Source organism: Gopherus flavomarginatus, chromosome 3, assembly GCF_025201925.1.
Source record: "Gopherus flavomarginatus isolate rGopFla2 chromosome 3, rGopFla2.mat.asm, whole genome shotgun sequence".
In the NCBI taxonomy this organism is placed as follows: Eukaryota; Metazoa; Chordata; order Testudines; family Testudinidae; genus Gopherus; species Gopherus flavomarginatus.
Window position 1 is genome coordinate 216,746,428 of NC_066619.1, and position 25,308 is coordinate 216,771,735.

Here is a 25,308-nt window from a genome sequence, read left to right on the forward strand (position 1 = left end):
TTTTTTATTGCATGGAGATTAGAAATACTGTCTGTGTTTTTTCTCTTTGCTACAGAGAGTATGTCATGTCCTTGCTGAACATAAATTGCTCTTTAATGTATATATGGATTTTGTTGCTCCTTAAGAGCACATGAAAAGATCTAAAACTATTAGCTATTTAGTAATCATGACATCTGTCTTTTAAGGGTTTGCAACTGCTGTTTAAACATAGATTTCCTTAGTTCTGTAGATATGTGAAGCTCATATACGCCTGCTGTTGTTGCTGTTACATTCCAACTTTCTCTTTGAGAGAGACATGCCTCTCACCTAATTTAAGAATTACTTCCTGGGCCAAGGGCCATTCCCATACTCAAAATTTTATTGCAAGTCTTGCAATATTTGGTGTTTTTTGTCTTGAGTCATCCAATTACATAATAATCTATGCTGTCATTTTTAAAGTAAAGTTCTTGTCCTCATAGTTGCTGAGACAAGCTTAATAATGAGAATGCTAAAAGCTCAAATCAGATGTGTCTCATGATTTTTGAATATTTGGTGTTGGCAATACTGCTTGGGAGGAGCCACACCATCTGAGATTCTGAGAGTGTCCAAAACCAAAATTCAGCCAGCCAGTACAACAGCAATTGTTGAAGTTAATTAACAATTATAATTGTAAGCCTCCAGAACAGCATTTCTTTCCTCATAAGGAGAGTGAAACTATAAAAATAATTTTAAATTTAGAAAGATGTAAGAGAAACTTAGCTCTCAAATGCAAGGTAAGAAAAGACAGAAATTATTTTATTTCTCTGGGGTAGGAGGAAAATATCTTGAGCTTGTGGCTATAGCTGTAGATATTTTTTTTCTTCACCCTTTCCCAGATTTGTGCTTAGAGCTAGTTGAAAATATTTCACCAGAACAGTCTTCTGTCAAGAAATGTAGAAAATACAGTATGCAGTATATAGTGTGCAATCATGTTAATTAAAGACTGTAGTATAATTCATACATATAAGGGGGCTGAATTGAGGTTGCACAAGGTCCTTGGTCCAAACTCTGGAGCTGCTAGAATTTCTCAAAAAGTCACCATAATGCTTTTAACATTGCTAGACAATGTATTTGTCACTAGCCTTGTTCTCAGAAATAACTGAACCATTTTGGCTGATTTCTTTTTTCCCCAAAAAGTTGCAACCTGAGGCAGAAAACTCACTACGGAAAAATTCAGCCCAAATTGATAAAGTTTGGAAAAGTTATAAGCAATTGAAAACAGGTCTTATAATAGGCAGTATTGGGCAACCTTAATAATAAGCAGTGTGGCCAGCCTCACTATGATAAATTAGCCAAATGGCACATCATATTGTAAACCATGTTACTGAGAGACACTTTTCCAGCCAAAAAGAATCAGAATAGTTATTTTAAGAATAAGCTATCAGGATGACTTGATCCAATTTCTATTACTTTTGATAAACCCAACATAACAAAAGCCAAGGGGCTAACACTATATCTGCACTACAGCGGCACAGCTGTAGCTGCACGGTTATAGTGCTTCAGTGTAGACACTTATTGCAATGGCAGGCAGGGTTTTCCTGTCACTATAGGTAATCAACCTCCCTGAAAGCCTGTCTACACCAGGGTGTAGGTCAACTTAACAACATCTCTCAGGGGTATAGAGTTTTCACACCCCCAGGAAACTAACTATGCCAATGTAACTTTTCAGTGTAGACCTGCCCTGAGAGAATAATAAAAGCTAGTGATTTAAAAGGACACATTCAAAATATGTTCTGATATTTTTAACTACACTTTTACAAATAACACCTAAAATTACTATCTCTGAGATTTTTTTTTCATTTTGTTTACTTTATACATTTGAGAGCACTATGTCTATGGATGTAGAGAGTTCACTGTTTCACTAAAGCCAATAGCATATCTCCTGTTGTGCATGTGAGTCTTTCACACAGCAACATGAGAGAAATTTTTTTAAATCTAAATTAGAAAAATTCAGTTGTAAAATCACAAAACTTGGCAGAGTGCTCAGGGGAATGTATAGTATCTGAGGTTATTTCACTCATGTTTTGAAATGCACAAGACTTCAAGTGATACCCTTTAAAATAAAGGTTCCCTAATATACATTTAACACATGCTGTGCATTGACATGTAGCAGGGGTTTCACAATACAATCACCACACTGAGGCCTTGATCTAGCAAAGATTCGCACATGTACTTATCTTTTGTGCACTGTGAGTAGTCCCACTGAAGTCAAAGTGAGATTAGAGATAAGAAATAAGAGAACCTGTAATGCACTGGAAAAAACCTCTCCGTTGTCCTCAGTGTGGTTTCAATTGCATTAATCATTTGGTTTACTTTGCTATTCTGAGAAGGGCATATATTGTATTTTTGAATTCCATAGAATCATCAGAATGTAGGGCTGGTCCCCAGTGGCCCTCAAACTTTTGAGGGTTACACTTCCCTTTCCCTCCCCCCACCCTCTCCGCAGCCAAAGCAAGAAGCAGGGCTACCTGCAGAAGACTTCTGCAGACCTGAGGAGGGCCACGAGCTGCCTGAACAGCCAGACACGACAGATGCTGAGGATTTGGGTGGGTCCATGTCTTCCCTGCCACCCCTATCTTTATTGTTCTTTAATTGTATTATTTTGTTGTATTGGGGGCCGCTGCATTCACAAGCTTGCACAAGATGTGGTCATTAAAATCCTATAGCATGAAGAACAAACTATGAACCATCAACTCAAATATGATTTCCACCTTGATATATGGCTGTGAAAGCTGGAAATCCACTCAAGGTAAAGACAGGTGCCTAAATAGCTACAGAAGCAAATGCCTCAGGAAAATACTAGGTGGAGAATGGGATGTAGTTATAACAGATACTGAGATTCAGCAGAGAGGTCAGCAGTTCTTTATCTCTGAGGGCACCCAGAGCGAAGATGGAAATATCAGGGACATGTGTTAAGAATGAAACCAAAGCACTTGCCATGACAACTGTGCCATGGGGTAGCTGGCGGAATACATAAAAGGGATCAACTGAAATAATCCTTCCCTCAAACAGCACTTAGAGAGGGAAAAATATGGGATAACATAGGACACATGCAAAGCATAGCCTCAGCTAGATAGGGTTGATGAAACCCTCGCTGTGCCCTAAACAATGTTTGATGGTGCGGGAAGGTTTCAGAGGATGAATACTTGACTTTGAAGGGTAAGGACATGCAGGGAGTGGGGAGCAAGATTTTCTTTGTTTTGGATTATAATAAAATTATCAATGCCTTTCAACGCCCCCCCTACCTCCACCACCTGATTGCTTTCATGATCTATTATTTGGCGGTGTGGTGGTGGTCATGATTCACCAGCTGAGAAACACTGCCTTAAACTATCCACTCATCTAGCATAATAAATAATCAGCATTTTGGGACTACTTTTTCACTGAGAAATTTTGCATTAGCTTTAGAGAAAAACAATCATTTCTTAATTGATTTATTTTCACCCCCATTGAGTAACAACTACTTTTTAGAACTATTCAACATTTCTCAGTATATGGACAGACATTGGGACTGGTTCTCCTCTCACTCTGGTTTACAACTGTGAAATTCTATTTTTCTAATGTAGGGTTATGCCTGATATACACCAGCATCAGTGAGAGGAGAATCAGGTCCAATATTTATGGCTTTAAAGTGTGATTCTACTCAGCAAAGTAACTTTGTAAAAGTGGTAATTTGTTAATGAATAGCCTTGTTCCCTTGGTGTAGTTGGAGTCCTAACTACTGCCCTTAGTGAAAAAAATAAATAAAGTTTTTCTACTATTTACTCCCTTTTGCCACTGTAGAGCCACCAGAGCAAAGGAGAGTGAGATGGACTCCATTCAGGTTCATGAATTAACAGAATTCAGATATCCGCTATTTTATCTACCAAATATCCACATGGGACATTAACATGGAATAAAAATGACAATCAGATGGCTATTCCTCCTATAAATCAAAATTTCTCCAGTGGTTTAATGTAAAAGGCATGAATAAGTGAGAACTAAAAATTTAGAAAACAACTTTCCAAATAAAAATGAATGTATGTGAATTTAGGTCCCATTGAAATAAATGGGAAAAAACTTCCCACTGATTTCACTGTGAGTTTGATCAGGCCTCTGGTGCTCATGAAAGATGCTATATTGACAAACCTGGAGTCTGAAGTCCTCTGGTGAACCACAGTACAAAGTAGACAGGGATGTCAAAAATACAATCCTTGGGCCAGATGATGACCACTAAACTATAAATTTTCATCTGGACCTGTTCAGCTAGTTAATTACAACTGATTGTCAGGTCACTGTCAAGTAGTGGACTATGCAAAAGCAGCATTTTCTAACTGAGGGGAAGCACCTCTGCTGAAACTGTTGATTTACCAGGGACATATGTACACTTGGGACATAGGAAGCCTTGTCAAAACTCTATCATTTAATGGAGATAGAGTTCATCTGACCTTCATTTGCCCCATTATTACTATGAGAGGCAGAAATGAGCACTTGATGTAAATGAATATGACACTACTTTTGTAGCATATCTTTGTGCACATTTCTCTTCAGCTTTTCTAAAAGCTAACCAGTAGAGAATTATGTGACTTTTTGAGTTCAGTGCCTTTGACTTAATATACAAATTACACTGGTTATTTTGTAGTTGTACTGGCAGCAAAATATAAATTAAACTAGAATTTGTGTATTTTGACACTTTTTAAACATTTACTTGATTAAGAATTTTCCACATTCTAAACTAGTTGGGAACACACTGTCCACTACATGAAAAAATGTGAGTAATATGATATTCACAAAGCAAATATGACCTTGAATCATTATAATCATTACTTCTCACATTTCTTATTCTGTTTGTCAGTGTCCTAAATCCATTTATTTTAAGAAGTTTTATAATCATTACAATCATTATATATTATCTTATTCATTACTTTGTAGACATATTTTTACATATCCTGTATATGGGATTGTTCATTTTCTCAAATCTGTTTTGAAGACCATCCAAATTTGGTAGAGGTTCACCTTAACCAAAATTAGGCAGTCTCAGCCTTGTACACCAATTATTTTAATGTTAAAAGCTAAAAATGAACATGGAATATTGTTTTTCTAATCTAAACGCAAGACTTTACTCTGTAATGCTGACATCCTTCAGGAAGAAAGTGGACAAATTGGAGAGAGACCAGAGAAGAGCAACAAAAATGAGTAAAGGTCTAGAAAGCATGACCTATGAAGCAAGATTGAAAAAACCTGGGTTTGTTTAATCTGGAGAAGAGAAGACTGAGAGGGGACATGTTAACAGTTTTCAAGTATGTAAAAGGTTGTTACAAGGAGGAGGAAGAAAAATTGTTTTTCTTAACCTCTGAGGATAGAAGCAATGGGCTTAAATTGCAGCAAGGGAGGTTTAGGTTGGTCATTAAGAAAAAATTCCTAGCTGTCAGGGTTATTAAGCACTGGAATAAATTGCCTAGGAAGGTTGTGGAGTCTTCATCACTGGAGACTTTTAAAACCAGCTTAGACCAACACCTGTCTTAGTCCTGCCTTGAGTGCAGGGGACTAGACAAGATGACCTCTCAAGGTCTCTTCCAGGTCTATGATTCTATGTTCATAATCTAGAAAATACAGTTACTTAAAATATAAACTTTAATATTGGTACTGTGAGATTATATTATTACATTAAAGAAGAAAGGATAAAAATATTTTGGGAGAGATCTCTGAATAAAAGGAAATGTCTGGTTCTTTTGTCATAGAAAACTCCATTTCTTTAGAAGCTATAGATAGATAAAAGAAGAAATAGGTTTGATAGGGAAAGAAGTCAATTTCATAGGCCTTTGTTTTTCTTCTCTCAGCAAATAAACCATTTGTCTGTAACTAAGCATTGAATGATGTAATCGGGTTGCATATCAAAAATGGGATTAGTAGTATCTCTGATGTTCATATTTCAGAAATGTTATTTCAAATCGCCTGACAATACTATAAATCTAGACCCTTTCAGAAGCATACAATTATCTATATCTTATAATATTTTGTTTTTTACTCTCAAATTTATGCAAAAAAGTATTTTCCAAAGACCTATGAATATACTGTAACTCTTGTTAAATGTAATGAGATTAATATACATGCACTGGGAAGAAAATAAAATACTGGAACTTTCCATATCATGTGCTATAGATGTGGAGAGGAGTCATATTGGGAACTCTGTTAGGTTATTGTTACATATTTTTTTAGGTTCACAGTGTATGTATTCTGAATTAAAAAAAAGTTGATTTTGTCCTGTTCCCATAGTTGTGCTGCACTTCATTATTTTTCAGACCACAATTTGCTTAAATTATCATTTTGTATGGGCATGGTAATACAGTACAAAATAAATAAATAAAAACTAAAACCAAACAACATGATGAAAATATCATTCCAACATGAATTTTTTATCAGATGAATCCTTCAGGAGTCACATAAGAGGTCTTGATTTTGAAACTTAACTGTGGTTTACTTTTCATCTGAGCTCAGACAGAGAATCTTAATGCAACTCTAATGAATACTCTTATGATGCTTTGCAATATGAGTAATCATTTAACTTCACTGCTTGATAAATCAAAGGATCAAAGCTAAACAATTTACCCCACAGGAATGTTCTGAGAAAATACTAGTTACTGGTATGTTTTGATACCTTTACTGAGGTGATAAGGACTTCTTTCACTCGTATTGAGTATACTTCTGAAACTAAAACCCGTAATACAGTTGTCTGCATACTTAATATAGCTCACTTCTAATACTAATGTAACCCCCAAAAATAAGGCCCACTATGTCTCCAATCTACCTAACAAAATGTAACTGTTATACTGAATGGTTAAAATATAGAGTGACATTGCTGAGCGTTTATACCACTTCAGTCAGATAGAAAGAGAACAACAACTGATCTTTAGTAAGTGGAAGCATGGGATCCAACTAAAAAAACTCCATGGTCATAGGTGAGTTTGTTTATTGTTGGTTTTTTTGTGGGGGGGGAGGGGTTGGGGAAAGGGTTGTTGTGGGTGGTGGTGGTTTGTTTCTTTGTTTTTGTTAACTTCTATCATGATACGTAGTAGTCTTATTTTAAATTGCTTGAATATATTGTTAATATACAGACCATTTTGCTGATTTTATGGTCAGCCAATAGCTTAAATTTGGGGCCTTGTAGGGTGGCTTCCATGTGGATAAGAAAATGGTGTCATGGAGTCAGGATATTTTCTTAGTTGCCTTATCTGCAAGATGTACACTCATCCTGTTTCCCTGAACAGTTATAGGAACAACATTGCATACAGGCAACTCTTTTTCCAGAGCTGTGTTCTGGCCTTCTCTTCCCTTTCCATAAAACAGCTTTCTTGAATCTATTTGTCTCCCAATACACTCACAGCAAAACACTCTTGCTATATATCTATTTCCAGACCCCAGCCATCCCTCTGAGCCACATGGTGACCCCCTTCCTTTGTTCCTCTGGGTTTTTTTACATAAAGGATCTGCAGTGAATGCCTAAGCATCTGTTTACTTTAATGAGGCCTGTGTTCATCTTTGCTTCCACAAAGTGCTGACTGAAAAACAATTTCCATCCCACAGGAGATTCCAATGTTTTGATATTTGTTTTCATCCCAATATGGGACAAAATATCAAAACTTTACATGGAATAAACGTTCCCAAAAAAAATTGATATGGAATGTTGAAACATTTCACTTCAACTTTCCTGAACCAAAACATTTCATTTTGGAATCTCTCCCTCTTTCTGAACTGCTGTGGTGCCTCATGGGAGTTGTAGATTCTGAAACAAATGAATATAGGAACAGAGGTGCTGGAACAATTTTTATAGTGGAGTGTGCTGATAATGGAAACCATATATTTGGGCTGTTATTGCTACTTCAAGTCAGGAAGTGCAGGAGCAACCCCAGTACCGCTAGTTCTAGCACCACTGTGTGGGACAGGAAACAACACTGATGAGGTCTTTAAAAATAATATAGACTGGGAAAAGGTAGAACAACTGCTTTTACTGCCACTGCTTCCAAAATTTTATTTTCACTGTAAATTAATTCACTTAATACACTTCCACATACCTTCATAGAAATGAAATGTGCCTCCATGAATGTTAATAAACAAATTAGAAAGGAGGGGAGCATGGTAAGTCAGTTTTGGTTTCTGATTCATTGACATCATAAATTTTTTTCACTAAGATCTAAGCTCTATTACTTTTGAACATTGAGTGCTGATAACCATGATCTATAATAATGTTTTTTTTAACATCCAGTTCTATGCAAGACATTGAAGAGCAGTGTGTGTGGTAGAGAGAATTACGTACTACAAATCATTTTCCAACTAATTATTGCTACAGAGTCCATACTGTTTCTTTGTCAGACAAAATGATTTAAGGTTCAATTAAAACCAAATAAACTGATTCTGCTGATGTGAGATTCATCACTCTCTACTTTTCCCAATGTACTTTCATTTTTAAAAAATTGACAGACTTTCACACAGTTCTTTGCCAGCCCCTAATATCTTAAAAATATTTTACAAATTTAAGCCTAGTGTGCTGAATGACAAATACAGGAGTTTGTCATCTTCCCTAGAGCAGATGAAAGACTCCTGTGATGGAATATGAGTGCTACCTATAACTGAAACAATACAGAGATAAAAAGGCTTCTAGAAATCTGTGTTGATTTTACATCTTCCTTAGTCCAACACAGTCAACTGTCAAATACCTTCTGCAGTATTTGCTAGCACAATCAAATTCACTTCTTACATCTTAATCAATCAATAAAAAACTTCCATTGTACTCAGATGGAGCTTTGCAAATAGACTGTCCCCGATAAAGAAAATTAAATCCTATCTATGGTGCGAATAAAAGATTGTAATCAATAAAATTCCCACTCAAAATGATAACTACATGGAGATGGGGTTGAATTGGGCACATTAGTTCTCAGTGCCATGAAATTTTGGGAAAGTCTAAACAGAATCCAGCTCCAAACTTTGCGGCTTTGCAGATCCAGATATGAATCCTCTGAAATTTAAGGAAGATAGGATCACAGCTGCTTGACTCAGGTCCACCCATCTGTGAAATGCCTAGTTTTGTTAGTCTGGTAACAACTACTACATAAAGGCTATTTCTACACTGACATTCATACCCAAGCACTGGATCAAGTTAATTCTCATTTATGTTCCCTATACCAGTGTCCAAGAGTAAACATGCTGTGCTGGACACAAATATAATGCTGTGTACATGCATATACCCATGTTCACATTGCCACTCTACGTAGCAAAATTAGTGCTACCATTTCAGGGGTGGTATTCCAGCGTTCTTTGCCTCGAAGGGAGACACTCTATAAGTAGCTTTGTTGGGTGTTGTTGGTACTGTAAAAGGTTCTCATGAGGAGGAAAGTGAAAAATTGTTCCCCTGAGGAAAGGACAAGAAGTAATGGGCTGAAATTGAAGTAAGGGAGATTTGAGACATTATGAAAAACTTCCTAACTGTAAGGGTAGTTAAGTACTGGAGCAAGTTACCTAAGGAGGTTGTGGAATCTGTGTCACAGGAGGTTTTTAACAACAGGTTAGACAAACAAATGTAAGGGATAGTCTAGACTTTGTCCTGCTTTAGTACAGCAGACTGGACTAAAAGCCCTGTCAAATGTCCATTCCAGCTCTAGATTTCTATGATTAAAAAATTCATATTCATACTATTAGGTACATGGGTTATATATTAAAAATGTATTTAATTATATTTAAAGTGCTAGCTCATGTTCTGTTATTATTTTGGTTATTTAATTTTAAGACATAAAATATAAACCAATTTAAGGGTATTCTTTAAAAATCTTTCCGGGCCTGCCTTCTGTTATAAGGTGACATGGACTCTTCCTCTTTTGACACATGTACCTTAGCTAACCACACTGAGAAGAGGGCAGCTACTAGTTATAAAATGTGTTCTCTGGATTTGCAAAGAAACATGTGTCTTAGGTTAAGTTCATGCCTTGCTTTCAAAGATGTTATAAGAACATAAGAACGGCCGTACCGCATCAGACCAAAGGTCCATCTAGCCCAGTATCTGTCAACTGACAGTGGCCAATGTCAGGTGCCCCAGAGGGAGTGAACCCAACAGGCAATGATCAAGTGATCTCTCTCTTGCCATCCATCTCCATCCTCTGACGAACAGAGGCTAGGGACACCATTCTTTACCCTTCCTGGCTAATAGCCATTTATGGACTTAGCCACCATGAATTTATCCAGTTCTCTTTTAAACGCTGTTATAGTCCCAGCCTTCACAACCTCCTCAGGTAAGGAGTTCCACAAATTGACTGTGCGCTGTGTGAAGAAGAACTTCCTTTTATTTCTTTTAAACCTGCTGCCTATTAAATTCATTTGGTGACCCGTAGTTCTTGTATTATGGGAATAAGTAAATAACTTTTCCTTATCCACTTTCTCAATATCACTCATGATTTTATATACCTCTATCATATCCCCCCTTAGTCTCCTCTTTTCCAAGCTGAAGAGGCCTAGCCTCTTTAATCTTTCCTCACATGGGACCCTCTCCAAACCCCTAATCATTTTAGTTGCCCTTTTCTGAACCTATTCTAGTGCTAGAATATCTTTTTTGAGGTGAGGAGACCACATCTGTACACAGTATTCAATATTTTGAATACTGAATAATTATAAACATGGCTGACAATTAAAAGTCAGAAAATGTGGCAGACATTCATATGTAGGACCCTACCAAACCCAATATGTTTAATATTCCTATTCTCCTTTGTTGTGAAAGATTATAGTTATTGAACCAGACCCTGTTCAGTTATTTCTGTCCCTTTGTGTCACTTCAGCATCAAAAAGGGAGACACAGTGGATCAACTTAGCTGGAGACTCCCACAACATACTGTATGGGATTGGGTGGGTGGAAATCCAAAGGTGGCAGAAAGCCATTGTAGCCAGTTCCTATGCAGTGCTCCTGTGTGGAGGGTATTAAGATGACAGAAAGGTGTAGCCAAACTGAACAGGCAATGTTGGAATATTTTTCTGTCAATGTTGACAGAATTTTCATTCTTGGTTACTTATAATTAAGGAATACTGCTGTCAACATAATAAACTGCATTGCATTTTCAAGTAGAAAGAGCTGATTGAAACCAGATCTGCTTTTTTTGTTTTCAGTTAATTCAGAAATATCAGCAGAAGCAAAGCAACTGTTTTGCTAATAGGAAGATCTGGAAACTGATGGCAGCTACAAATTTATAATCTGACATGAGCAAAACCAATAATTTTCTATTCTTTTTTTAGCTTGAGGCTAATTCAGGGGGAAATGAGTGTAGCTCAATATTATGTACAATTATAAACATGGCTGACAATTAAAAGTCAGAAAATGTGGCAGATATTCATATGTAGGACCCTACCAAATTCACAGTCCATTTTTGTGAATTTAACAGTCACAGGATTTAAAAAATAATACAATTCAAGATTTCAGCTATTTAAATCTGAAATTTCATGGTGTTGTAAGTGTAGGGGTCTTGACTCATAAGGGGTTGCAGGGAAATGGGGGCTGTTGCAGTACTGCTACCCTTACTTCTGTACTGCTGCTGGTATCGCCACCGCCCTCAGACCTGGGCAGCTGGAGAGCAGCGGCTGCTAGCTGGGATCCCAGCTCTGAAGGCAGAACTGCTGCCAGCAGCAGCACAGAAGTAAGGATGGCATGGTAAGGTATTGCCACTCTTACTTCTGAACCTCTGCCTGCAGAGCTGGGCCCTTAATCAGCAGCCGCCATTCTCTGTCCACCTAGCTCTGAAGGTGGGAATAAATATCTGCATAGAGACTATATGCAGATTTCCAGTGACCAACGATCCAGTCATTTTTATCCAAGCTGGTAATTAGATTTTACCAATGATCCAGTCATTTTAATCCAAGCTGACATTTTCCCTTCTTTACAGGGAAATTGCTGACAAATGCACAGCTGACCTACATGTTATGTATCACCACAAAAATGTCCATTATTAACATGTAGCTTTGAAATGTGTTTTTGATAGTGGATTTTAAAATGTGAAATAAAGAGTAGTTGCACAGCCACATTAGTATTCATGTATAAATGCTACCACTATTACAACTAGAGTCCAGTAGTTCCTACTGTAGTTAAGGTTACAAAAGTATTTCCATTGCATAGGACATACAGGAGCAAGTAGCCTAGACACAGAGATGGATTTTAAAGCATAAGGCCACAACTTTATTAACATTTTAATACCAATGGGTGGTCTAAACCCATCTTAAAATTCCAGGCATTTCTTTGAGTCCAGTGCACTGTTTAAATGTCCACCATATCAAATAACCAACATTCAAGATTGTCTCACCTTCAGCCTAACTCTAAGGATTCAGTTCACCTTTCAATTTTCTTGCATCACCCATGAGTGTGAATAAGGATACACATGAAGGGGACCTTGTTCTACAAAGACTTAAGGTCTCCCCTACTTTCTCAGGCTAATAGAGATGGCTAGTTACATATCTCCTAGGTCTCATATTACCTCTGGGAGCTTCTCATGCATGCTGGACACCAGCCACAAGTTTCAATGACATTACAAATTCTACTTATAAACTAAACACAACTTTTAAAGCCTTTCTTTGCTCTTCATTAACCCAAAATCAGGCCTCCAGCATGCTAATGAGAAAGGTGAAAAATCATCAGGGACCTTGATAATATTGTCCCAAGGAAAAATTCCTTTCTCAGCCCACAAACTAGTGATCTGTCAGATTCACAGGATCCTGGAAACATAATTCAAACGATACCTCCCTTACAGGGCAGGGCACAGTAAAATGGCCACTACACACCCTGTGGGCTTCACATACAGCAAGGGAATGGTGGGGTGAGAAACAATCAACTCACTTTTCTGTCCATTCACCCTGGCCAATGGCATGAGGGAGAAGGGGAGAAATTGTCTTCCCCGCCAAACTTTCCAGCCCAAGCCCAATCTCCACCTGCATTCTAGATGGAGGGGGGAGGAAGAAAAGACTCAGAGCAACCTACCCTGCCCCTCATCTTTGCCCACTATCATCATAAGCTCATCCATTTTCAAAACATTTACATCCTGGACTGAAAATGTCCACAGTTGGTCTCTGCCCAAAGGTGATTTCTTTTTGCTGCTGAAAGTCTGAACAAAAGCTATTTTAGAATTATGGCTTCCACTGGTTGGAAACTGAAACTAGACAAATTCAGACTAGAACCAAGTTGCACATTTTTTACAATGATGGTAATTAACCATTCGAACAATATACCTAATGGCATGATGGATTCTCTGTCACTTGAAGTCTTTAAATCAAGACTGGACATCTTTCTAAAATATATGCCATTAGGGCTTGATTATATTTTGTATCAGAGGGTTAGCCGTGTTAGTCTGGATCTGTAAAAGCAGGAAAGAGTCCTGTGGCACCTTATAGACTAACAGACGTTTTGGAGCATGAGCTTTCGTGGGTGAATACCCACTTCGTCAGATGCATGTACATGCTCATGCTCATGCTCCAAAACATCTGTTAGTCTATAAGGTGCCACAGGATTCTTTGCTGCTGATTATATTTTGTTTCTTCTGGCCTTAAAATGTATTATTCTTATCTGTGAGTGAACTGAGTACTCCTTTTTTCTTTCTTTTTTAAGGTGGAAGTTTGAAATTTTAGCATAGACTGTAGTCTTCTTTCAGAAAACTTCTGTAGCTATGAGGAGAGCCTTTAAAAATAATTTTATGAAGTTATGGGTGATTAATAAATCATTTTCAGAGCATGAATAGTTGTCAGTGATTCTAGCAATAAGCCACAACATGATCTACATTTGTAGGCAGTAGGTATACACGTTGGATGTATTGTAATCACAAGACTGAAGGACGTACTACTTTCTCCCATAAAATGTATCAATAATCTACTGTTTTCCAATTCCCTCTTTTAGTCTCTCATTCTGGGCTACTTACCCCACTTCCCTACACACCTGTCTTCATTTCAGGAACAGTTGTAGTCTAGCAAGCTACATCACTCTAGAACCCACATCTGTTGGCACTTGGGTTGCTGCTATATCCACACCACTGCCAAACAGCTCTGACAAACTGACGAACAGCAGCCTGTGATTGCTACAGGGTCAAGTGCCACTGGCTTTCCCACACACAGAGGCCCTTATGGGTGGTGCTACCATATTCCCTAATTGGGCCAACAACACTATTTTAGGCCTACAGAAAACAGCTGGAAGCTGTCTGTGAAAGTAGGTGAATCCTTGGCCTGCTGCTGCAACAGACCTTGCTGCATACTCCTGATATTCAGTCTTGGTCCTAGCTCTTGCCCACCTGCTCCACTCCCAACACCTCACCTTGCCTATGTTCTTCTCCCCTGATCTACTTGGCTCTAACTTGCTGTGATGTGACACAAGAATGGACTACTGCTTCTGTCCTGGACCCTCTGGGCTGAATGCACAGCTCATAATTGAGCCCCCTCCTCCAAAACAGGCACTAGCCTCAATGTGCGCCTAAGACTCAGGATTCTGACAGCATGTAATTTTAATTTTCTCATATCAGAATGAACTGTGGAGTACTGAAAAGCGCCTGTTGTATCTCTTGCACTCAGTGAGCTAAAAGTGTCTAAAGGAGCTACAAAGTGCTGCTGGATGGGGGGCAAAAGGAAGCTTAAAATTGTCACTTTCTTCTTCAGTACCTCACTCCTTGCCCTCCTGTTTCACTTAACTTCTATTGCCACCTCATACCTTCCCCAACCCACCACACATCCATTAAACATAATGGGTGAAGCGGTTTGTTGTGGGAGTTTATGAAGAATTCCCACATTTACAATGTTGGGAATGGTCCACAAACATGAAAAAAAAATGGTCCAACTGACCATTGACTCTGAACAATGAATGTCCCATCATAGTCTAAGAAGGTTTTAGCAGTGCCTCTGAACCCCCACTTACTTTGTGGGATTGAACACTAGTTGCTAGGACAATTTCCATGACAGCATTATTAAATGTTTCACACAAACATTCAAATCATTTCAAAATAACAGTAAGAAGAGAAAAAGGCGGGAAATAAGTCAGAGCTCTTGCAATTTTAGGATGTCTCTAGTTCCTTCTGTATTCTAAAATATTCCGTAAATTCTAAATTTCATTTTAAAACATGCATTATGATTCTATATTTGAAATCCCTTGAAATCCTATTTCCATCACTGTGTAAACTAAGAAACAGGTCCCACCAAACAGCAGTTGATGATCTAGGAAAGGTGGGAACTTGCCACTCTCCCACTTCGTTCACCTCACTAAATCTGAACTTCAGTCTCACTGGGATCATTTACATGTTAACATTATTAATAATTAAGGCAAGGCTTTTTCAAAGGAGCCTATGAGTGTTAAGTGTCCAATTCCACTGAAAATCAGTGGGAGATGATTTTCTATCTGGTTTAAGTGCTTTTGAAAATCCGCCCTCCCCCCCCGATGTTGAATTTAAATGATGTTGACATTTTTTACTCTGCCTAATTTTTTTTCTCTTTACAGCCCTATTTGGAATAGTATTGTGTTACACCACCTAAGACAGAGCGCTGAGCTCATTATGCCTAGACAGGCACAGTGCAATCCTGAGGTACACAAAGTAAACACAACTGTTGTGCCATTCATATACAGAGATTCAGCATTTGTTGCTGATACAGGGAGTGGCAGGCAGAGCATGGCCATGTGTCTGTTTCTTTCTTGATGACTTTTGAAGCTAATGTTGCTAACCACACACAGCCTGTGCATTTCCGGAGCATAAGGAGTATATCTGTGCCAGACCCCCATTTGGGGTTGCAATGTGGGGAATGATTGATGGTGAGCAAAGATGCACCATCTTTATTTAAACAATGCATACCAATTTTGAAGATGTGTGACATTGTATTGTAACAGTCTCATTCGCTATTTCCCTGCACACACACAGCAGTTCATCTGTGTATTCCACAACATGGCAAGTACTGAGCCCTCATCCCTTTTAAGTTACAAAGGGTTAATTGTTTAGAGAGCATAATCACCTTCAGTCATTTAAAAATTATTTTGTTCTTGTTTTACCATTTGTAGTGACAGCACTGGCACCTTATCAGTAGCCCAAGGCCAGAAACGTTCCTAAAATTGCCTGTTCAAGTGTTTATTGTGTTAATAGTCTTGATCTGCTATTAAATAAATTATGCATTCTTCCCCTTAATCTGTGTTCTATAATGGATAGTCCTTGCATTAGAGATGTGCCAGTAGTGGTGTATTTGCAAGTACTCAAGAACACTATGCATAGCTGCACCAGTGCCTGAAAAAAATCTAGTCTAAGAGATTATGTGAGGCTATGTATATGTAACTCAAAGCAACTTGATGTGTCCAGTCATCATTTTGTTTTCAGAGGCAAGTGCATATCACTGTGAAGGGAACAATAAATATCTGCTCTTCTTATAATCTGGGACTTGGCAGGCTTTTTATATCATGCAAGGAAACACTATACTTCACCCTAATACCAATTCATATCTATATACTATATACTATACACTATATACTTATTAGGAAGCACTAGGGCAATGTTATAAAAATGGAAAATACCTTAGGCTTGCCAACACATCACATCTATAAATTATAAGTGTTTGTTTCTGTTTTTAACAATGTGCTTGAGTGTGTACAGAGTGAGAAGGGGAGGGAAAAATCAGATGATTTTTAAAGTGACTTTTTGGGGATCTTGACATTTGTTTTTGTTAACTGACAAGAAGATTAATCTAGATCAAGATTAAGATTAAGGTTAAGGAATTCATCTGAGATTCAGGATAACTGGCTTCAATTCCTGGCCCTACCACTGACTACCTGTATAACTTTGGGCAAATCACTTAATCTCTCCTTGTCTCAGACCACTATCTGTAAAATGGGAACAATAAAACTTTCTTTGCCTGACATGTCTTTTCAGAATTCTTCAGGGCAGGAATGATCTTCCTATGTGTTTTGTACACTGCTTAACACAACTGAGCTCCAGCTACTCTGTAAACAGTAGCCATTATTATTTTCATCATATACAGAACCCAGGGAATTACAAGAATGTTTTTCTACCAGGTACTAGGATCAATAAAAACACTTTAAAGGGCACAAATTTAGGTAGGGAGCTGTGCTAGAATCTATTTGAGCTGCTGAAGTACTTCCCTCAGAACGCCACTGGCGTGTCATAGTTTCATGGATTCCAAGGCTAGAAGGGATGATTGTCATCATCTAGTCTGACCTCCTGTGTAACACAGGCCATAGAACCTGCCCCAAATAATTCCTAGAGCATGTTTGTATTGATAAACATCCAAACTTGAGTTAAAAATTGTTAGTGATGGAGAATGCAAAACCCTTGGTAAATTGTTCCAGTGGTTAATTACTCAAACTGTTAACAAATGTATACCTTTATTTCCAGTCTGAATTTGTCTATCTTCAATTTCTAGTCATTGGCTTGTGTTAAATGTTTCTCTGCTAAATTGAAGAGCCCATTATTAAACATTTGTTCCTCATGTAGGTATTTATAGACTGTAATCAAGTCACCTCTTACCCTTTTCTTTGTTAAAATAAACAGACTGAGATCTTTGAGTCTGTCACTCTGTCTGATCTAGAGTATTTAAAACAAATAACTTAAAAATTTCCACTTTCAAATCAACCATTAAAGTTTTGCATTTTTCTGATTTAGTTTAATTTTTTAATTTACTTAGAATATTTTAATACAGTGAAACACTGGAATGATCATCACATGAATTTAGTCATTTAAAGTCAATCTTCTTATGAAAAGGTTCATGGCTGTTGCTACTCCTGGCATCCCTAACAGCATAGCACTGGTTCCTGGGACTGGAAATTCCATACCAATTTCTCAACTCTTTTAGAGTTCAGGATGGGAGACCCAGCTCTGACAAAGGGTGAAGCAGTCAAGGGCTGCACTGTGTCCCTCGGTGAGCCAAAGCTGCACAGAGCAGAGCCTGCAGCTAGACTTGGGGGTTGGGAAGGCACTTGTCTGAGGGGCTGATGGCTGGGCTCTGAGAAGAAGGGGAATGTGTCTCAGTCGGGGGGGGGGGAGGGGGAAGCAACCCTCTCCAGTACCCTCCAACTGGAACTTCGTTGCCATAGGGGTTTCTTTAAATCTCTACTCTTAGGGGAATCTTTTTTGCAGGCATACTTGCCGACAGGTATTCTGAAATAAAATACTGAAATAATTGAAACTGATGTGATTATAGTGTGTTATTTTTACAAATAAAATATGCAGAATTTTAAAATATTTTTCAGAATTTTTTATTTTTTGGTCCAGAATTCTTCCAGGAGTAACATATTTCACAATATTAATGATCAGTGTGATCCTGGCTTTCATTTAAGATTTGTCCTGTCATGTGATAGATAAATACCATGAAAGTGGTGTGCTAGTTGTAGTGAGAAGAACAGGAGTACTTGTGGCACCTTAGAGTCTGTCTGGCCAGCTGGTATTAAGGAGTTCTTAGGGTTACAAAAGTGATTGAACAATATGAATTTTAATACTTTTGGGGGGGAGGGGGGGCGCATTTGAACAGGCAAAACAGAAATGAATGAACAATGAAAGTCTATGAATATCAACAAAAGTAACGTGAATCTCTTTTGTCTGCCATGAAGCTCACAGCCAATGTGTCCTTGATTTCAGATTGAGTTTTCTTTATTTCTCTGCTAATGCAGCGATATCAGTAATATTTAATTTTTTTAACTTTTCTCTCCACTTCTAAGTATTATCAGATATGACTTTTCCAGGTCACACTTGCTACCTCTCCCCTCACAATGAGTGGTTATTATTGGCTTCATTCATAAAACTTTACAGAAAGCAGCTGCATAGGAAACTATCCAGTTCTCAGTAGTCACCGTGGAAATCTCTCATGACTATAACACTTCTCATTGACATGATAGCTGGGATAATGGTCTCAGGGAATTACAGAAGTGAACAGGATAACAAACAATTGATTTCAAATGAACAAGACAAGGGAAATGCTTTCAGAAAATTTACCATTCATGTAGTGTTGTCCCTCATGTAACAATACTTTCTTCTCCCCCACAAAAGCATGGGCATGGTTAGCATAGTAGAATACCCATCTGCAGCATGCAACTGGTTTGTCACTTACATGACAAGTATAATGAACTGTTGGTATTGAGGAGAAAAGTGTGCTCATAGACCAGGTTTTTAACGGACTAAAAATTAACTGTACACAATGAAAAATGAAACATCAGTCCTGGGCCCCACACCACACATCTGTGTTCTGAGATAATCAGACTCTCCAAATAACAGCAGTATGGGGTTGTTGCAAAGAGCTGACAAAGAGCCTAAGTATCTTTGCCCTCTCTTTAGCATACATATGTCTCTTGCATTTGCACAGTCTGCAGCACCTACCTATTGAAATCTGGATTTGTGCTGGCTGCAGCAGCAGCAGCAACCTCTGCACTAATTACTACATGTATAAATGTGTTTTACACAGAGGCAACAGTAGTCAGTGCCTGTAACTGATAACAGAGACCACATTTTCAAAAAGGCCTCAGTATGGACCCTTACGCTATAGTCACAACATTTATTAACTACAATGTCCCAGTCCTGTTATCATGATTTCATTTCCACCATAGATAGCAATAGTAGGAATGCTAAAGTAGACAGTGTTTCAGGAGCTTGATAGCATTAACAACCATGTCATCCAACCATGCTCAAGGCAGGTCTAGATGACACAGTGCTGAAAATATAGTGGCACTTCCACTCATCTATTTTAGCAATCCCAATGTTGCTGCCACCACCAGTGGAGCTGGATCAGTGGGAAATTGTAGAGAAAAAAGTATATATCCAGAGTGTCTGATTATTTCTGTGTCCACTTTCCTCCTTCACAGCTACAATACCCCCACCTCAGATGTAAAAGAAGGAGGAAGCAGAACAGGGTTGAGGGGGGAGGGAAGAGTTCTGCTCTTTCTGATCTTCCCCTGGTGTCTGTTTTCTTGCAGTTCTAACTTGCCTTTGGGGATGCAAGATTAGAAGAGGCTGAGAGAACTGGACTTGTTTAGTCTGCAGAAGAGAAGAGTGAGGGAGTATTTGATAGCAGCCTTCAACTACCTGAAGGGGGGTTCCAAAGAGGATGGAGCTTGGCCGTTCTCAGTGGTGGCAGATGACAGAACAAGACTCAATTGTCTCAAGTTGCAGTGGGGGAGGTCTAAGTTGGATATTAGGAAACACTATTTCACTTGGAGGGTGGTGAAGTATTGGAATGGGTTACCTAGGGAGGTGGTGGAATCTCCATCCTTAGAGATTTTAAAGGCCCAGCTTGACAAAGCCCTGGCTGGGATGGTTTAATTGGTGCTGGTCCTGCTTTGAGCAGGGGAATGGACTAGATGACCTCCTGAGGTCTCTTCCAACCCTAATCTTCTATGATTTTATGATCAGGGAGTTATAAACTGGTTTCCTCGTGGTTCCCTCACCCACTGCATTCCAGTCTGCTCAGTTCATAGTCTATGTAAAGATAAAGATCACTTCCCCACCCCCCATGTCCCTTTAAGGGAGTTAGATGCCCAGCTCATTTGTAACAGGGTCCACTGATAGGAATGAGCTAACCCAATCACCTACAGGACAGCAAATGCCTAAGTAGCTGGGAGAAACAAACAAGGTGGGAGAGGTAATATCTGTTATTGGACAAACTTCTGTTGTTGAGGGATACAAGCCACACAGAGCTCTTCTTCAGGGCTGGGAAAGGTACTTGGAGTGTCACAGCTAAATGCAAGAGGGCAGTTAATTAAATAAGGCACACCTGGGCCTAATAAAAGGCTTAGGAGAGCTCAGGTGGAAATGCTCCTGAAGAGAATGGAAACTACAGAGGAAGGGATCCTAAACTGTGAATATTTTCCAGGTGGGGAAACCTGTGCTACTGTGAGCAAACAGGGAAAAGGCTGCTGAACTCTTTAGACAGCAGACAAGCCTGAGGTTTTTCAGATGAGGGATCTACTGCTGGAACCAAAAGAAGTTTGTTTTGGGGCTTTAAAATCTTATTTGGGTTCTGAAGTAGGAACCTACCAGTGCTCCATTCAGAAGGCTTAGTTAAAGGGAGATACTCTGTGGTAAAGTAAAGTGTTTGGCTTCTTTGACTGGATCTACTATTATCTTGCTTCATTGGAGGAAGTGGGAGGAGTGTTGCAAACACTTGAATGAATAGTGTCACTGAACTGAAGTAAAATTTACTATGGTATGTGTCTGCAGGACTGGGTAATAATTTAGCTTATGCATTCTTTGTACACAGGGCTGCCCAGAGGGGGCAGGCAAGTGGGGCAATTTGCCCCAGGCCCCGCAGGGGCCCCCACGAGAGTTTTTCGGGGGCCCTGGAGTGGGGTCCTTCACTTGCTCTGGGGGTCCTGGAAAACTCTTGCGGGGCCTGGGCCCCCGGAGCTTCTTCCGCTCTGGGTCTTTGGTGGCAATTCTGCAGTAGGAGGTCCTTCTGCTCCGGGACCCACTGCCAAAGTGCCCCAAAAACCCATGGCGAGGGGTCCTTCTGCACCAGAACTGCCACTGAAGTGCTGGGTCTTCGGTGGCAATTCAGTGTCCGGGGACCCCTGCCGCAGAAGACCCCAGACCCCTGAATCCTCTGGGCAGCCCTGTTTGTACATGTTTTTAGAATGTTTAAATTATGTGTTTGTGTGTGCATATACTCATTGTTCGTGTAGAAGTTCATGTGCAAAATCAGGGGTCCTTATTTGAAAATTTTACCCTGGTTTTCAAAATGTATTTTAGGAGTATCCAAAAATGTAGGCCTGACAGGATATAGATGAGATTTGGCCACTGGTATTTCTGGTATACAATCTAATTTTTCTAAACTTTCCAGAAAAGGACCTGCTTTGCAAAGGCTATTGCATGTTTGTCACTGAATAGTTATTGTTTATTATATTTATTAAGATCTTGGAGTATGCCATGGAAAAGTGCAAGGTAAGCACAAGACCAAAATAACAAAGTTTAATAACCTTCCAGTAGAAATACAAGACCAGAATGTACATATATCCTCATTTAACTGTGCTTAACTGGTTACTTCTGAACATATTGTATGCATCTGAATAAGTATGCACTACATAGGAATGAGTAATAGTCATGTAAAACTCCTTTTCCATGGAAGTGTGTTTTGTCAAAAATGCAATGCATAATATACAATCTATGCAAGAAAAGATGATCAAGCAATTTGGAAAACCATTAGGGATCTGATTGAAAGCCTGTTGGATCAATAAAAAGGCTCACATTGATTTCAGTGTGTTTGGGATCTAGCTCGTATAGAGTAAAACAAATTTGATTTTTATTTGGTTTCTGGTTTTCTGATTCTCCACTTCTCAATTTTTTGCAAAAACAGTCAGTGGTACAGTAATGTAGTTAATTCTCTTAACATTCTAAGTATATTATTCACAGTTTCCAAGCATTTCCCTACCTGTTTTTTATCAAGACTGTCAATCATTATCAGTTAGTATAGCACTGGCTTTGAATTAAACAGACTGTGGTATCTGACAATAAAAATTTTAAAAAAGAGAGAAACCTTAGTGATGCAACAATTAATATATAAAATATAAATTTTGTTTAGTAAGTCCTGATCCTGCAAATGATGATTGATAAGCGATCCCTTAATTTGCGGATGATCTCTACCATGGATTTACAGATTAGTCCTGAGATGGCTCAGGAGTCTGATCCTGGAACCACAACTCCGCGCGCAGAAGGTACAGACATTTCATGGCAGCCAGCTGCCTGTTGAGAGACAGTTCTTTCTTTTTCCTTCCTTCCTTCTCTCTTCAGCTTCGAGGGCAAGGCGCTTCTCCCCGAAGCGAGCCACTGCCTGATGGAGGATATGGTGCCAGTGATGCCCACATCAGTTAGATCCTGCAAACACTCATGCATGTGCGTACTTCTAGCAGATGAATAGTCTCAAATGATGTCAATAAAATGACTTGGTCCAAAGGCTATGAGGACTAGAGTCTTGTATGTGAAGGATGCTACACAATTCTTTCTTTTCCCCCATCTCCTGCATCAGAAAGGGTAAGGAAAGGTCTGCAAACAAAACAATTAGTATTACTCTGTACAAACATGAAGCCAGGGTCCTTATTTGAGACTCTCGCAACCTAAAAAGACAGGTGACACATGGTGGGTGAGCAGAGAGGCAGAAGGATACAACCAATTACTGTGGATGGGGATGGATTTTAGCACATTCTTAAATGTTCCGCTGAATTGGGGCCTTGTTCCTTGACTTCTGTAAGACTGCCAAACAGGCTTCTCAATAAGCCACAACCATGTATGAAACTTATTTTGCAAATATTAATTTAAAAATAACTTTGAAGAGAAACTAGTGTCTCCTTTCAAAGTGGACACTTGGTCTAAACATTCCAACTTTCAGCAGTCCAGTGCAATATAAACCCTTCATATAGCCAGGCAATGTCAATTTAACTCTTGTAACATATTAACTTTTACATAACAATAATTTGTAAATAGCACTGTTTAAATGGCTTTTTTGCTCAACATTTTTCATCTGTTACTTTCATCTTGAAGGGTGTATTCTCCTGTCTGCACTATACAGTATGTGTATTTGTGTATGTATACATTATGGACTATACAATGTGGTGTGGTGCAATATGAAGTCTTTGAGGGTGAACTTGGGAGGACTCTGTTATTCCAGTGACAAAGTCAAGGATGCACATCCTCTTCAAAAAGGGCTAATAAATGCTAATGACCTTGCTGTTGTATTCTGTTCATGCCACATATTTTGCAGAAAAATCTGCTTTTAATATGTTTGCCTGCATTTCAAAAGAGCTCACTGTCAATATTTTTCATACCATTCCCCATAAAAGGCAACCAGAATCAGGAGTACAACTCTACAGATCTTGGAGGTGAGGAAAAATATTAACCAAGACCTCTGAAAAATCCTACCTATTGGAGCTCTTCTCCATAAATAAAGCTGCAACTGTAGACCCTTTTTATTTCAGGTGTCTTCAGTAGGTGTCTTCTGTTTCCAGTAAAAACAAAGGATGGTAGTAAGCAGAGTGTGGGAGAGGTGATCAAAAATGCATGATAAATGCAATTGATTACAGGGATATCATCATTGCATAATTGTGTATGTGTCTTCACTCTATGAAAAACACTAATATACTGAGAGAGAGAAAATATATTCTAACACAGTGCATTTGATGTGACAGTGTGGTAATGATTTTTTTTTCTTCCAATCTTGTGGCTGATTCAACTCCATTGCAATCAATAGAAAGACTTTCTTTACAAAGCGACAAAAAGTCCTGTGGCACCTTATAGACTAACAGATATATTGGAGCATAAGCTTTCATGGGTGAATACCCACTTCGTCAGATGCATATAGTGGAAATTTCCAGAGGCAGGTATAAATATGCAGGCAAGAATCAGTCTTAGAGATAATGAGGTTAGTTCAATCAGGGAGGATGAGGCCCTCTTCTAGCAGTTGAGGTGTGAACACCAAGGGAGGAGAAACTGCTTTTGTAGTTGGCTAGCCATTGACAGTCTTTGTTTAATCCTGAGTTGATGGTATCAAATTTGCAAATGAACTGAAGTTCAGCAGTTTCTCTTTGAAGTTTGGTCCTGAAGTTTTTTTGCTGCAGGATGGCTACCATTAGATCTGCTATTGTGAGTCCAGGGAGGTTGAAGTGTTCTCCTATAGGTTTTTGTATATTGCTATTCCTAATATCTGACTTGTGTCCATTTATCCTTTTTTATGTAAGGATTGTCCAATTTGACCAAAGTACATAGTGGAGGGGCATTGCTAGCATATGATGGCATATATTATGAAAATTGCATCAGTAGCCATTATCTAGGGCTATTTGAGTGCTCTAAAGTATATGCTTATGCTTCATTGTCTCAAATATGCAGATCTGACAGTTATGACTAGAACTGGGTAATATTTTTTGGCCAGATTTTTTTATACAATTGTAGATTTGGATAAATGGAAACATTTTTTCCTAGTTGTCTTACATTTTATCTTTCAGAGTTTTAACATATCCATACAGACATAGTCAAATACAAATGATACAACAAAAGTGTATGAATTTAACAATAACAGTAACTGGTAAAAACTCATTAGGGAATTTCTTATAATGCTCAAACACCGCACCCACCCTAAAAAAAAAAAAAAAGAAACACTCAAGCCTAATATATCTGTACTCAGCTTGTAATGCTCTCATAAAAGTCTTTATAATTAGATCTTCTGCCTCTATAAAGCAATGTCAGTTTTTTCCATGAGGGTGGTGTTGGTTAGCTCAGTTAGTCAAACTAAAGAAGTGGGGAGGGGAAATAGCAGATTTCCATTTTTGTAAAATGCTTCTTTCAGCCCCTA